Source organism: Vicugna pacos, chromosome 14 (assembly GCF_048564905.1).
Source record: "Vicugna pacos chromosome 14, VicPac4, whole genome shotgun sequence".
Lineage (NCBI taxonomy): Eukaryota > Metazoa > Chordata > Mammalia > Artiodactyla > Camelidae > Vicugna > Vicugna pacos.
The window spans coordinates 3,426,159-3,439,838 of record NC_133000.1 but is presented as its reverse complement, the minus strand read 5'-3'; the positions used below and the strand labels follow the sequence as shown (position 1 = coordinate 3,439,838).

The 13,680-nt window shown below is 42.4% G+C and overlaps 1 protein-coding gene across 5 annotated transcripts in view; it reads right to left on the bottom strand.

Annotated features, from left to right (window-relative positions):
- Window positions 1-13,680, bottom strand: part of CDK8 (cyclin dependent kinase 8) — an 86,481-nt gene that overhangs the window by 51,518 nt on the left and 21,283 nt on the right. The window lies entirely within an intron of this gene.

Sequence of the window (13,680 nt, the reverse complement as noted above, 5' to 3'; positions counted from 1 at the left end):
GCAGAGTTCTCCCCGGGTCCGCCAGCCCTGAAACGTGAATAATCCACCACAATGCGATGCGGCGAGTGCTCGGACGGGGCCTTCACAAACCGCAGAGGCTCCCCGAAAGCCACGGGTGGAGACCCAAGCAAAGCCTTCTCCGAGGAAACACCACCTCACTGAGGCTGCAATGGCAGTTTCCAGCCTTTTTGGACTCAGGACCCCTTTACTCTCTTGGATATCACTGAGGATCCTGAAGAGCTTTTGTTATATCTACCTACGTTAACCCTCTTTGACTTTAAAAATGGGAATTTTTAAAAAGATACCTACAAAAGCACGATATCCACGAGCCACCAGGGCAACGGTATCATCACGTTACATCACCACGTTGCATTACCTCTGAGAAAACCCCACTGCACACGCGTGAGAGAGTGAAAAAGCATACAACACAGCACTATTATGAAAACAGCGCTGATCTTGCAGACCCTCTGAAAGGATTTTGGGGACACCAAGGGGCTCCCAGATCACACTTTTGAGAACTGCTAATTTAAGGGGGGGTGTGGGTGTGTGTGTGAGTGTGTGAGTTAAGAGGGGAACACAGTATGAAGGCATGTGAGGTAAGGGAAAATCATTTGAAGAACAGATACAGTAAACAATGGGAGATGAGGCCAGGAATATAATTAGGAACCAGATCATAAAAGTCTTTTTACTCCAAGAACAAGAGGAAGTATTCCATTAAAGATTTTTAAACAGGAGAATATCCATTCTATTTTGTTCAGGGCAAACATCTTCGGCTGCCTTTTGAAGGCTTCGGGGGACTAAATAAGAGCAGGAGGCAGAGACCAGTCAGAAGTCAACAGTGTTAGAATGACGCAGGTGACATCGGGTGAGAGGGGACGGTGGCTGCTGCGGAGAGCAGACGGACCGGAGCTGTGAGGTGGAACCTGCAGCACTTGGGGACAGAGTGCCGGGGATGAGAAGGAAGAGGCATCGGAGACAACGATGTCGGCCTCGGCGAACAGGCTAACCACAACCTTACGCACTGAATAAACGCAGCAGGAGGGAGAGCTCTGAGGGAGCCGGAGGTTCAGGTCCCCTGTGAGACACCCACGTGGGGATGGTAACCTGAACAAACATGTCTAAAGCCCAAGAGAAAGCTGAGGACATCAGCACATACCTGCAGCCATCAGGGCCACCAGAGTATGTGAGGGGAGACCGAACAGAAGGACTGTCGAGAAAGAGACTCCCCCAAGAGGGCAGGACAGTAAACAGCATCAAAAGCGCAGAGAGGTCTAGCGAGGCGAGGGCCGAGCCGCGTCCATGGACTTTGGCGCTGGATGAGGCAAAACCCACTGCGGTGGTGCGGTGGTGGGGTGACGGGGTGACGGGATGGTGCAGTGACGGGGTGAAAGGGTGGCGTGGTGGAGGGGTGGTGTGGTGGTGCGGTGGAGGGGTGACAGGGTGGCGCAGTGGCGGGGTGACAGGGTGGCGCGGTGGAGGGGTGGCGGGGGTGGCGCGGTGGCGCGGTGGAGGGGTGACGGGGTGGCGCGGTGACGGGGTGGTGCGGTGGTGCGGTGGAGGGGTGAAAGGGTGGTGCAGTGGAGGGGTGGCGCGGTGGTGGGGTGACTGGGTGGCGGGATGGTGCGGTGACAGGGTGGCGCAGTGGTGCGGTGGAGGGGTGACGGGGGTGGCGTGGTGACAGGGTGGTACGGTGAAGGGGTGATGGGGTGGCGGGGTGACGGGGTGATGGGGTGAGGGGGGTGGCGGGGTGACGGGGGTGGCGGGGTGACGGGGTGGCGGGGTGGTGCGGTGGTGCGGTGGAGGGGTGACAGGGTGGCGCGGTGATGCGGTGGAGGGGTGACGGGGTGGTGCAGTGGAGGGGTGGAGGGTGGCGGGGGTGGCGCGGTGGAGGGGTGACGGGGGTGGCGGGGTGGCGCGGTGACGGGGTGGTGCAGTGGAGGGGTGAAAGGGTGGCGCAGTGGAGGGGTGGCGCGGTGGTGGGGTGACTGGGTGGCGGGATGCTGCGGTGACGGGGTGACAGGGTGGCGCGGTGGTGTGGTGGAGGGGTGACGGGGTGGCGTGGTGACAGGGTGGTACGGTGAAGGGGTGACGGGGTGACGGGGGTGGCGGGGGTGGCGGGGTGACGGGGTGGCGGGGGTGGCGGGGTGACGGGGTGGCGCAGTGGCGGGGTGACGGGGTGGTGCGGTGGCGGGGTCTGCATGGCACGGGGCCGAGCGCCGAACGGGGCCTAACTCGGCTGAGACAGTACATGCAGGTGATTCTTTGGCGGGGAGAAATTAAGGCAGCAGAGTTACATACAAGGTTAAAGAACTTTTTTAAGATGGAAGAGACTTCAATATGTTTAGTACTGAGAGGAAGAACCCAGGGGAAAGGAGGTGACAGGGAAAACCGGAAGAGCAAAGACCAGAACGCTGGGGAGAGAGGAGAGATGAGACTCAGAGCTGGAAGGGGAGATGCGTCCTCCTCCGCAGTAGGAGGAAAGCGGCTGGAGGGAAGAAGAGACACGGGTGCAAAGAGTTGGTTCAGAGGCAAAAAGCCAGGGATTCCTCATTTTGATGGCTTTTACATTTTTCTGATGTTGGAGATGAGGTCAAATACTAAAACTGAGGGCAGAGTGGTAGAGTTGGAGTTCTGAAGAGAGTGGAGTTGAGTGAACAAATGAGGTAAGTCCTTAAAAAAAAACTATCAGGTTTATTTAATACTTCATTATTTTAAATTGTTAATAAAGCTTACATAACTTTATCTTTGTTTTTATGATATATTTACACCAAATCCTTGGCTGCAAAAACAAGTCCCAGTTACATTATTTTTCTGGAAAAAAAAAAAGATTTGTTTTATGACAGTTTTACAAGTGCTTTCTAGCAAAGCACCATGGGCACACATTATATTAAAAATATATTAAGAATATCTATAGCTAATATTCACCAAGTCTAAGTGATTTCTGAAAGACTTGAAAGGGTATTAAAGAGGGTGACACAAAAATAAAATGTAATTGGGGTCAGACTAAAAGTATTAGACACTTTCATGTGCATAGTATTAATTTAACCACATAGTCAACCCAAGAGTGCAACACTGTTATGTCTACTGTTGAGGATAACGTCCTAGACTTGAGCCCTTTAAGGAGAGAGAGTGCTCTGAGAGGAAATAAATTTAGCCAGAGATTTAACCATTCACTAGCCCTGGGCTTTATTTAAGAAAAGCCAAGTCATTAGGTGGAAATTTCTCTGCAAGGAACTAAAAAATTCTAATCTGAAATCAGTCCTCTCCCCTATCCCAAATAGTTTCATGTTTTATATTTTATAAAATTATCAGAAAAGTAAAATGGGAGAATTAAAAATGAAACTTTAGAAAGATGTATGATTATCAAAAAGGCAACTGTCTCTTGAAAATCACTTAACATAATTACGGTCATAATATAACAGTGCTTTGTGGTTTACAGAGCTCACTTATTTATCTAGCCATTCACACAGTCACTTTTTAGTAAAAAAGCACACTGGATTAGAAAAAGATTCACTTCCTAGCTCTGCGCTACAAGCAGAGTGATGGTCAACTGCACCTTCAAGGGCTGCAAGAAAGCTTCAGAAAGAGTCTACTGAAGCAGACAGTCTTAGGACTTAAGAAGTGTGTCAGGAAAGGAAGGAGGGGTTGGGAAGGAGATCAGGAGTTACACGAGACACCCCGGGAAGGGAAACAGCTGGCATAAACCACAGCAGCACAGCCGGGGTCTCAATGCTCAGTGAGGAGCGAAGGGTAGCGGAGGCAGCTTAGCATCAGGGAAGCACGCCCACAGCCCCACCCAAGGGAGAGGCAGGAGAGGGGGGGCACTTATGCCAGCTGCCTCCAGAGAGGGTGCAAAGTATGTGTACTTCACTTCAAGGAGTGTACAAAACAAGTGAGTATGACAACAAAATAGCACCTTTAAAAACAAATAAATCAAAGCCGAGACAGCTTGTGAACGTGAGAAGAGCAGAAAGAAGAGGGCGCGGCCATGATGAACGCTCGCCTTTAACACATGGGAGGATGAGTCGCAAATGTAAAATGGTGGTAAAGGAGGGGTTAAAAAATGAGTCTTGTTTAGGCAAAATAACATACTGAACACAGATACCAAACTTCACTCTCCTCCTAAACCCTACTAAAAACTATGGGAAAGGAAATGTTTTAAAGACATAAACCCATAAAGGATGAAAAATGGGAGAAGACAGCATAAAAATATGGAAGCCAGAATGTAAGTGGACAAAGAGGAGCTGATTAAGAGGATCCAAGAAAACTAAACCAGAAGCTGAGAGCGGACAAAGCTGAGAACCAATTAGGTCTGCACAGCGAAACTCTCCAACAGCAGAGAGCAGAGCACAAGCCTCCCCTCCCAGCAGCAGCTGGCGGGACGGAGGGTAAACTGAAGAAGCAGCCTAGAAAACAGAGCAATAAAACGAAGGTAAAGAAATGGGAACGAAAGTCAGGACACCAGAGAACCAGTCCATGAAATCCAATACACAAATAAGTAGGAGCTTCAGGAAAAAAGAGCAGAGAGAAGAAAGGAAGAAAACTTACAAAGTGAGACATGCACAGAATGGGTTATATTGTGGACATAAGGGTCAACAGGATTTGGTGACCGCCTGCAATACTGGGCACTGACAGAGAAATGCATCCAAGATAACTCATTAGCGATTGGGTGAATAATGTTGCCACTAAACACAAAGGAGAATACTAAGAAGTGGTTCAAATTTGAATGCATTCAGTTTGAGAAACGTGTGATACATCAGAATGGAGTGCGTGGATGAGCATATGAGTCCGGAACTCGGAACCCAGGCCTGGCCTGGAGATGCAGACTTGACAGTCCTCAGGACACAAACAGCACCTGAAGCCTGCAAATCGACGGTACTACCTCAGGGGACAGTGAAAGAGGAAAAAACAAGGCTGACATCTAGACTCTGAGGCATCCAGCTCTGAGGAAGGCCAACATTTACATCTGAAGCAGAAGACAAGGAGGTCCCCCAGAAGGAGGAGGAGAAGTCATACGTATAAAATAAGAATGAGTGCAGTATAATAAACCAGAACTTAGAGATGTTTCAGAAAGGGAAACTGTGCTGAAGTGTAAGACGCGGGTGGTGACAGGAGGGACTCACTGAAGGACCACAATGTTGGAAGCATCGTAAAGGTAGTGACTCATTCCTTTCTCACAACAACCCTGTAAGAGAGCTTCTTTATCCCCATTATACAGATGAATAAATTAGGGCCTAGGGAAGGTAAGCGACATACTCAGGGTCACAAAGCCAGCAAGCCACACAGATCCGGAACCTGAATTCTTAACCATTCTGTGATCTTGGCTCCTAAGTGTTGCTGGGTTTAGCAGTGTAGAGAATAGTGACATTAGCAAGTAGAATTAATGGAATGGTGGCAGCAGAAGCCATTCTGCAGTGGGCTGAGGAGTACACAGAAAGCGAGGAACAAGAACTCTTAAGAAATATGCCCATGAGGAAAGGCGGAAAGACAGGGCAGAAACTGGGAGTCAATGCCCAGAAAGTATTGTTGTTGAACTTGCTACTAAAGGGAGGGGTCACACACTCGAATATCTACAGCGATCAGGCAGACATCACTTCTACAGCAGTAAGAACCACCAGTGCTCACATACATTCACAACGCACCAGGTACTATTCTAAGTATTTGGTATGTATTAACGCATGTAAGGCCAAGAACAGGCCACTAGTGCCATTTTACAGATGAGAACAGTCTAGTAGTGGCCAAAGTCAAAACAGCTAGCTGGAATTCAGACCTCAGCAGCCTTGCTCCCAAGTATCATCTGTTAAAGAAAAGGTCAGGATATGCATGATGTAGGGGCTCTGGTAATGTGAAGGGCACATGCACCCTGAAGAGCATGCCTAAGGCTCCCACAACGGCGAGCACTGCACACACACACAGTGCTCTGTGAGGTGACATGCTCTGGGTCTGCTCTGTCCAGTACAGGAGCCACCAGCCTCACGTGAGCACTGGGCACTTGAAATAAGGGCGGTGTGAATGAAGAATGGAACTTTACATTCTACTCCATTCTAATTAATTTAAATTTAAACAGCCACATGTGGCTAGTGGCTACTATACTGGACAGCACAACTATAGAACATTGTGAATGTTTAACTGAAAGATATGCCAGAAATAAAGATTTTACAGTGAAATCTTCTCATTTTAAAATGTTGGTTCCTTTCAGAAAAAAGCTGTTTATCAAACAATCCAGATATGCATCAAGAGAACAGATATATGGTTTTCACAAGTTACAATGAAATTTATAGCAATAAAATGAGTAAGAGGTAGCTATATGTACCACTGTTTGTATCTCAAAAACAATGTCTGAAACAAAGTTGTGGAATAAGTACCACTCAATACCATTTATGACGTTTAAACATGTGCACAGGACCACATAACATATATATACATATATATATATATATATAATACAGACATATAAAGGCATTCATAGGAATTTTAACATCAGGTTGCTGACTACTTCTAGGGTGAGAGATGTAAATTTGATCAGAGAAGGTATAATAGTTTCTTATTGCTGGTCCAACAAGCTACCACAAACGTGGCTTAAAATAACGCAGATTTATGATCTTGCAGATCTGTAGGTTGGAAGTCCAATATGGGTCTCAGTGAGCTAAGATGAAGGTGCTAGCAGGCAGCACTCTTTTCTGGAGGCCCAGGTGGAGAATCAGTTTCCCTGCCTTTTCCAACTTACAGAGGCAACCACTATATCCCTTTGTTCATGGAATTCTTCCTCCATCTTCAAGGCAAGAAACAGTGGGTCAAGTCCTTCTCATGTGCCATCACTCTGACCTTGCTTCTGTCATCACACCTCTTTCTCTAATACTTCTATCTTCCTCTTCCACTTTTAAGGACCCTTGTGATTACACTGGGCCCACTCAGATAATCCAGAATAATCTTCCTGCTTTAAGATCAACTGATTAGAAACCTTAATTCCATCTGCAACTTTAATTTCCTGTTGCCATGTAACAACGTTTTCAAAGGACATGGATATCTTTGGTGGGCAAGCACGACTCTCACGCCCACAAAGAGCACACAAGGAGCTTTCACTTAGCTCTATTCCTCAAGTAGAAAAATAGAGGTGTTCATTATGTTTTTTATTATATGTCTTTATATACCTCAAATATGTTTAGAAGCTTTTGATGTGAGGCTTTCTTTCAAGACAAGCTTTTCAAACTTTCATAGAGCCTTAAAACTTTAATGAGCTCACTCAGGAGCAGTAAGGGGTAAAGGGAAGGAAGCAAGGAAAGAATCAAGACTTTGGCCCTGCTTCAACCTAAACACATCTTCTTTTTATTGCCTTTTTCTTTTCTACAAATATTTTACTTGAAAAGAAAAAAAAACAGATTCCGGTTATTCAAACGAACAAAAAAGAGAATACCACTGGTCTGAGGTTGTAAGAAAAACTATAATAAAATAAAAGCAATTTATATGGTACAAGAAGTAGATAATTAAACAAGCTAACTCAGGATTTAATGACAGTCAAAGAGATATGTTTAGTTCTACAAAGAGGCTATTGAGGAGCTGAATGACGCCTTGGATAGTTCTGTAGGGCTAAGGAGATAAAACTTACAGTCCAAGGACCACTAAAGCCAGGGAGGAAAAAGGAAGGGGTGTCAGGGAGTGCCCACGCACTTTGCTGAGGTCCTCAAGAGCAATACTCTAAGAGCAATATGAACAGGTGTCCTGGCTCTCATGAGGACTGCAGCTCAGCTTCAAATATCAAAGCTTAAAAAGAGATGGAGTCCCAGACTGCTAGCTCCTTCAGGCACCAAATAAAAATGCTCACTGTAGAAGACACTATCTCCTAGGCATAAAGTTCTTTCTACAGAAAACTTCCAAACATAACATCTAACATAGTAACAAAATAACCAGGCTCGTAAGGAGACAGAACTAGCAGGAGCTGCGAACAGACACAGACTCACAAGGCCCCAGTCCACGCCGTCTGCAACTGTGCATGCTGTGCTCGGGATGACGAAGGCCGGAGAACTCTCGCAGCCTCAAAGCCCAAGAACAGGCCGCAACAGACTTCTGAGGAGGAACAAATCATAAACATGAAAAACGTAACTGCATCGCATAATACTATGGGTGGGTTTAAAAGCAGAAGCACAGCAGACGGGAATATTAACAGACTGGAAGAGAGATTATAAGAAATTATACAAAATTAAGAACAGAATGACAAAATGATGAAAATTATGAAGGAGAAAGTAAGAGATATAAATAATACAGTTGAGAATAGTTAGCATACATAAAATTGGATCCCAACAAGAAAGAAGAAACAAACAAAAAAATAAACAGAGGTCACAACCAGTATTTTAAAAGACAATGGCTGAGAATTTTCTAAAACTAACGACAACACATTACAGATTCAAGGAGTATTATGAACCACAGCAGCAGGCGATCTTCAGGTAGAGAGAAAATGACCCAGAAAGGAAGCACAGCAATGCAGACACATTACCTGTAAGGGAATGGTTAACTGCACTACAGTGATCTCCTAACAAAATCAACAGAAAACAGAAGAATATCTTGAAATACTGAAAGAAAACAACCGTAATCTAGAATTCTACACCCAGCAAAATGATGACATTTTCATTTGTTATGGGAGCTAAATCCATCAAGGCTTGGATTGTCCCATCTAAACATCTACCCAAATTTGGACAATATTCTCTAAATGCAGACGCTAAGAGAAGGACTAAAACCAACAAATGAACACTTTATGGAAAAAGGAATCATTATACCTCATACTAATCCTTGTAATACCCTGTCTTCCTGATTTACAACAAAATCAAAAATACAATGGGAGGGAATATAAATTTATTTATTCAGGACCTTAGGGTCACAGTAAGATAATTCACCTCCCCTCCCACCTCACCTTCCTACATAACCAAGCCAAAATATTACTTTATCTTCACTGCCCCTTGAAGATATATATTTCGTATTTGTAGTGTCTTTCTGTAGTGTTCCTTTACATCAAAATACTCACACTTGTTTGCCTTGGGAAAATCAACAATACAAATGGATAGTTACACCCCAGGAGTTCACAGAGGCACCCTCCAATTTTTCAACAAGTCCTCACCCAGTTTTGTTTATTATGGGGTAGACATAAGCCTTTCCTTGTTGGAAATACACAGCTCAAACAGTAACAACAACAAAAGCAACAAAAAAAGTACTTGATTTTGTGTTCCCAGCCTGAGGAATTCCAATCTTTCTCTCTGATGAGCGGTACCCATTTTGCTGAAGCTGTTATTAAGGAGTTTTCCAAAGCCCTTCCACTTACTCAAGAAACTTCACTGTCCTTAACACCTCCAATCTTCAAGAAAGGGAGAAAGAACAAAGGGAATTCTGAAACTAATACTAGCCAAGGTCTCAGAGTCTCTCAAGCTTCTCTGGCCTAAGATAAAGCCATTGGCTTTAATGACAATGAAGTCAATTCTTCCTGGAGCTCAGCCAATCTCCAGTTACGACTTAGAGCAGGCCAGCCCACGTTCCTAGGAATGTTCTCTGATACTAGGCTCCACGCTCCGGCAAGCAGACAAGGCCAAACACTCTCTACCAGGGACTCAATATACTCAGTCTCACCATCAGCAGGTACGACATCCTGGTGAACAAGTCCTACGTGACCTGAAACCTGGAGACACAGTCTTCTGGAAGAGACAGAGAAATACAGGCCTTGCACCTGATGGAAAGAACTTACCTACTGTTACCTACTCTAAGACTCCTCGGAATCATGTCGCTCAATTAAAAAGGTGTAACCCAGCCTTGAATCACTGGATGACTGTTCCAACCAGACACCTCAAGCTGAGGATTCTCAGGAAGCTTCTAGAAGCAAAAGATCATTGGAAGCAGAGGTCTTCAACCAAAGACCTCCAGATCAAGACTCACAGATCAAGACCAGTGACTGTCATGCTTTAATCTCTACTGTTCTGCTCTTTGTTTTCCTAGCTATCTTCTTTCCTCTTTTGCTGTTAAGGTTACCTTTGACTATGACCTATGACTACTTTTCGGTGACTATGTCACCTAAAAGGCCCCTATTCTTAAAACTGGTTTTTCCATTTTCAGTCACTTCCTTGTATGAGGCCAATACCTGGCTAAAATTTACTCATGATTTGATTAAAGCATACAAACTGCCTCAGTTCATCTGGGTTGCTATAACAAAAATATCGTAGACTGGGTGGCTTATGAAAGAATGAAGGCATTTCTTGGACATGCCTTCATTCTATCATGCAATATTTTTAAAAATGTGTCTTCCATTCACCCTCTCTCAGAAAGCTACTCAAGGAAATGCTTCAGCAAAATATGGGAATAAATTCGAAACAGATGGAGACCCAGAAATCAGGATCCCACACAGGAAACCGGTGATAGAAATACTAAGGATGGTTTTCTATGGAAGTTCTAAAACATCCATGAAGATGGAAGAGGAAAAATGTAATTATACATGGGGACGAGAGAAAGTGCGTAACAGAACTCAAGTCTTCATATTCCATTTTAGGAAATCAAAAGCAAAGTCTCAAATTCAAAAATAAAGAAATAGGAGAAATAATATGTTATGCTGAAATTATAGGGAGGAAATAGCCAAGACTTGAAAGTCCTTGCCTCTTAGAAGCAAAAATCACAAAGGAAACAGGATGGGGGCCAAAGATGCTACCTTTCCTTCTCAGTTTTGCAGTACAATTTTACTTTTTAAAATTTGAACATGTATCATTTCAATTTAAAAAATTTTCAAGCAGTTACCAGTTCATTGTTGTATTCGAGTTCATTTCTATGACTCCCAATTTCACCACTCTACTAAGAGATGAGCAATAACAACTCTTTCCCTACACACGTAATACGTGGGCGTGTGTGGATATGTTATATGTATATATAAATATCAAACATTGCTGATGTCACATTTAGTCTAGCTTTTTAACTTAAGTGTAGCTCAGTAAATTATCTTCACTATCTCTTAGGGCTTCTATGTACTGTGGCTTCAAAAAGGTCTCTTTGTTTTGCTATACACTGTAAAGAGTTTGGGTATGCACATCTGGACGCAGAGAGGAGTCTGAAATGGGGCAGGCACATCCAAGTGAACCAGAGAAGCCAATGATGCTGGATGCTGCATGAAGGCAGAATCAAAAGGAAGAGGGACTGTCAGGAACAAAAACATCTACTAGAAACTTTTGAAGCATGTGAAGCTCTTCTTCTATTTCCTTTACAAACACTTTAGTAAAGTCTACAGTCCTGAATAAAGCAGCTGTGTGCGTGCTGTGGGGAGGGAGGAGGAGTGCAGACGGGACTGGAGGATTAGAAGAAGTGCTGAGTTCAGATTCCAGGATGCCATGGATCGAAAACAATGGAAGACAAAGGATCTGAAGAACTGAAGACATGAAATGAAGTGACAGCTGATATCTGATTACATCTACAATTTAAAGAACGTGAAAACATGCTTAAGTGTTTAGTAGACCACCGAAGTACAATCATGTGCCTGTTTACACGACGCTTGAGCATGAAGGCTGGCTCACATCCTGATTTTTTAACAGACACTATTGGATTCTATGGCAGCTCTGATTAGATACAGCTCCTTATTTTATAAACTATGCTCCACATGTCAAGTAGTAATTTTTCCATTTAAATATAAAAAAGCTCACCTCTCTGTCTACCTAACACACATCAAGAACCTCACCAAAAAAAATTGAAGGAGACTTTTATTTTTATGTTTGCCAATACATAAATCAAGTCAATTTGGAAAGTAAAATACTTCAATGAACTAGATTTTAATCAGAAATTAAGCCATGCTACTCAAGAGAATCATCCTTTTTTTGCTATCTTTTACCTTAAATTCAAGAGAAAAACAAAGAGAAAAGACATCTAAATGAGATAAGAGAGTTATCCAGTTTAAGTTTTATAACTGCTTTTAGTCCCATGTTACAATTAAAAAAAACAATAAAATAAAACAAAAACTGATGATGGTGCATTTAGTTATCTAATAATATTTCTGCCAAAAAAAAATTACAGTGACTTATAACCTGTAGTAAAATGGATATATGGGATCTTGTCCAAGGAACATTTGTGACCAGTTTAAGATTAGACTATATCACAACTTCATTTGTTCATCTACCTACTGCTCAGAAAGAACTTTTAGTCTGAATTTGTTTGTTTTTCTGTGTATGTGCTCACTTTAAGGTTTTATGTATGATTTTTGTAATTTTCCAAAATTTCAACTAGCACATTTTACATTTATGATGTGAAGAAACAAATGTTATTTTCCTTAAAAATCCAAATACCAACATAATGAGGTATCAGTTCAGGTTAATGTTAGCTAATTAGTGAAAAGAAAGCAAAAAGAGGTAAATTTAAAGTAACCTTCAAGAAATCTGCTCATAGGGACCTGGCAGAAGAGAAAAGGTTTACACAGCATATATATATACTGTATTCAGCAATCACACTCCAATTGCACTTTTACTATTTAGCACAGGGTCTTCCTCCAGTATGGAGTAGATGATCCTTTCCTTTGCTCCTGTAACATTCAGACATACTACCATCAGATTAGTATCACTCTACTGCAACTATTTTATCTGCTTCCTGAACCCCCACTCCTACGCTCATTGATCTAAACTCTGAGCAGTGAAGGGACACAACAGGCACCTAATAAATGCTTAATAAGTGGCTAACAAGTAAAAGAAAAACAAGGATTATTTCTGAAAAGTGTGAATTAGCATAATTTTCATAAGTAAAATTATAGTTTTTAATAAAGCAGCTTTAATTAACACATTTAATACACAGCTATGCTAGTTATTCCTAGAAGAAAGTTCATGGTAAGAGCTAACATCTTCCTGGGTCTGGTTTCTCTAATTTTGTTATATGTAAGAAATCACATTCAATAAAATATCTGGACAACTGGCAGAATCTAAAGTCAAACTATGTAACATTATTTTAATACCAAATATTCATGACTCCCAATCCAAACGCAATATAGTACTCAAGAAAATCTAATAGGTTTCACAAAAAATAGTGTTGGTGTATTAGATTACGGGAGAGTAATCTTAGGCATAATATCAAAAATTAGAAGAATTTTTTGACAAATTATTAAAATTAAGAATCAAATTTAAAGGTTGATAGAATCAATGTCCACATAACAAAAACCAGCTGTATTCCTATATACTAGTAACAAAGAAACAGAAAACAAAACAAATAAATACAAATTACAATAGGATAAAAAAAAATCAAACACCATGGTATAAGTCTTAACAAAAGATGTATACAAACTTTACTGAAAACTGTGAAAGACTAGGAGAAATTATTAAAGTCCCAAAGAAATGAAGGGTATACCATGTTCATGGATTGGAAGGCTCAGTATCATAAAAATGTTAATTCTCCCCCAAACTGACCTATCGATTCAAAGCAATCACAATCAAAATCTCAGTAGGGTTTTCGGTGTGTATTTGTGTGTGCGCGCACACACATGCATGCTTGGTAGAAATCAACAAACTAATTCTAAAACATATAAGGAAATAAAAAAGAATGGCCAAGATCATCTTAAAGAACAAATCAGAAGACTTACACAACCTGACTTAAGTTTACATTTATTATAAAGACTTATTATATAAAGTTAAGGTAATATGACAGTGTGTACAAAAAATCTTGATCCTAACACAATATACAAAAATCTAC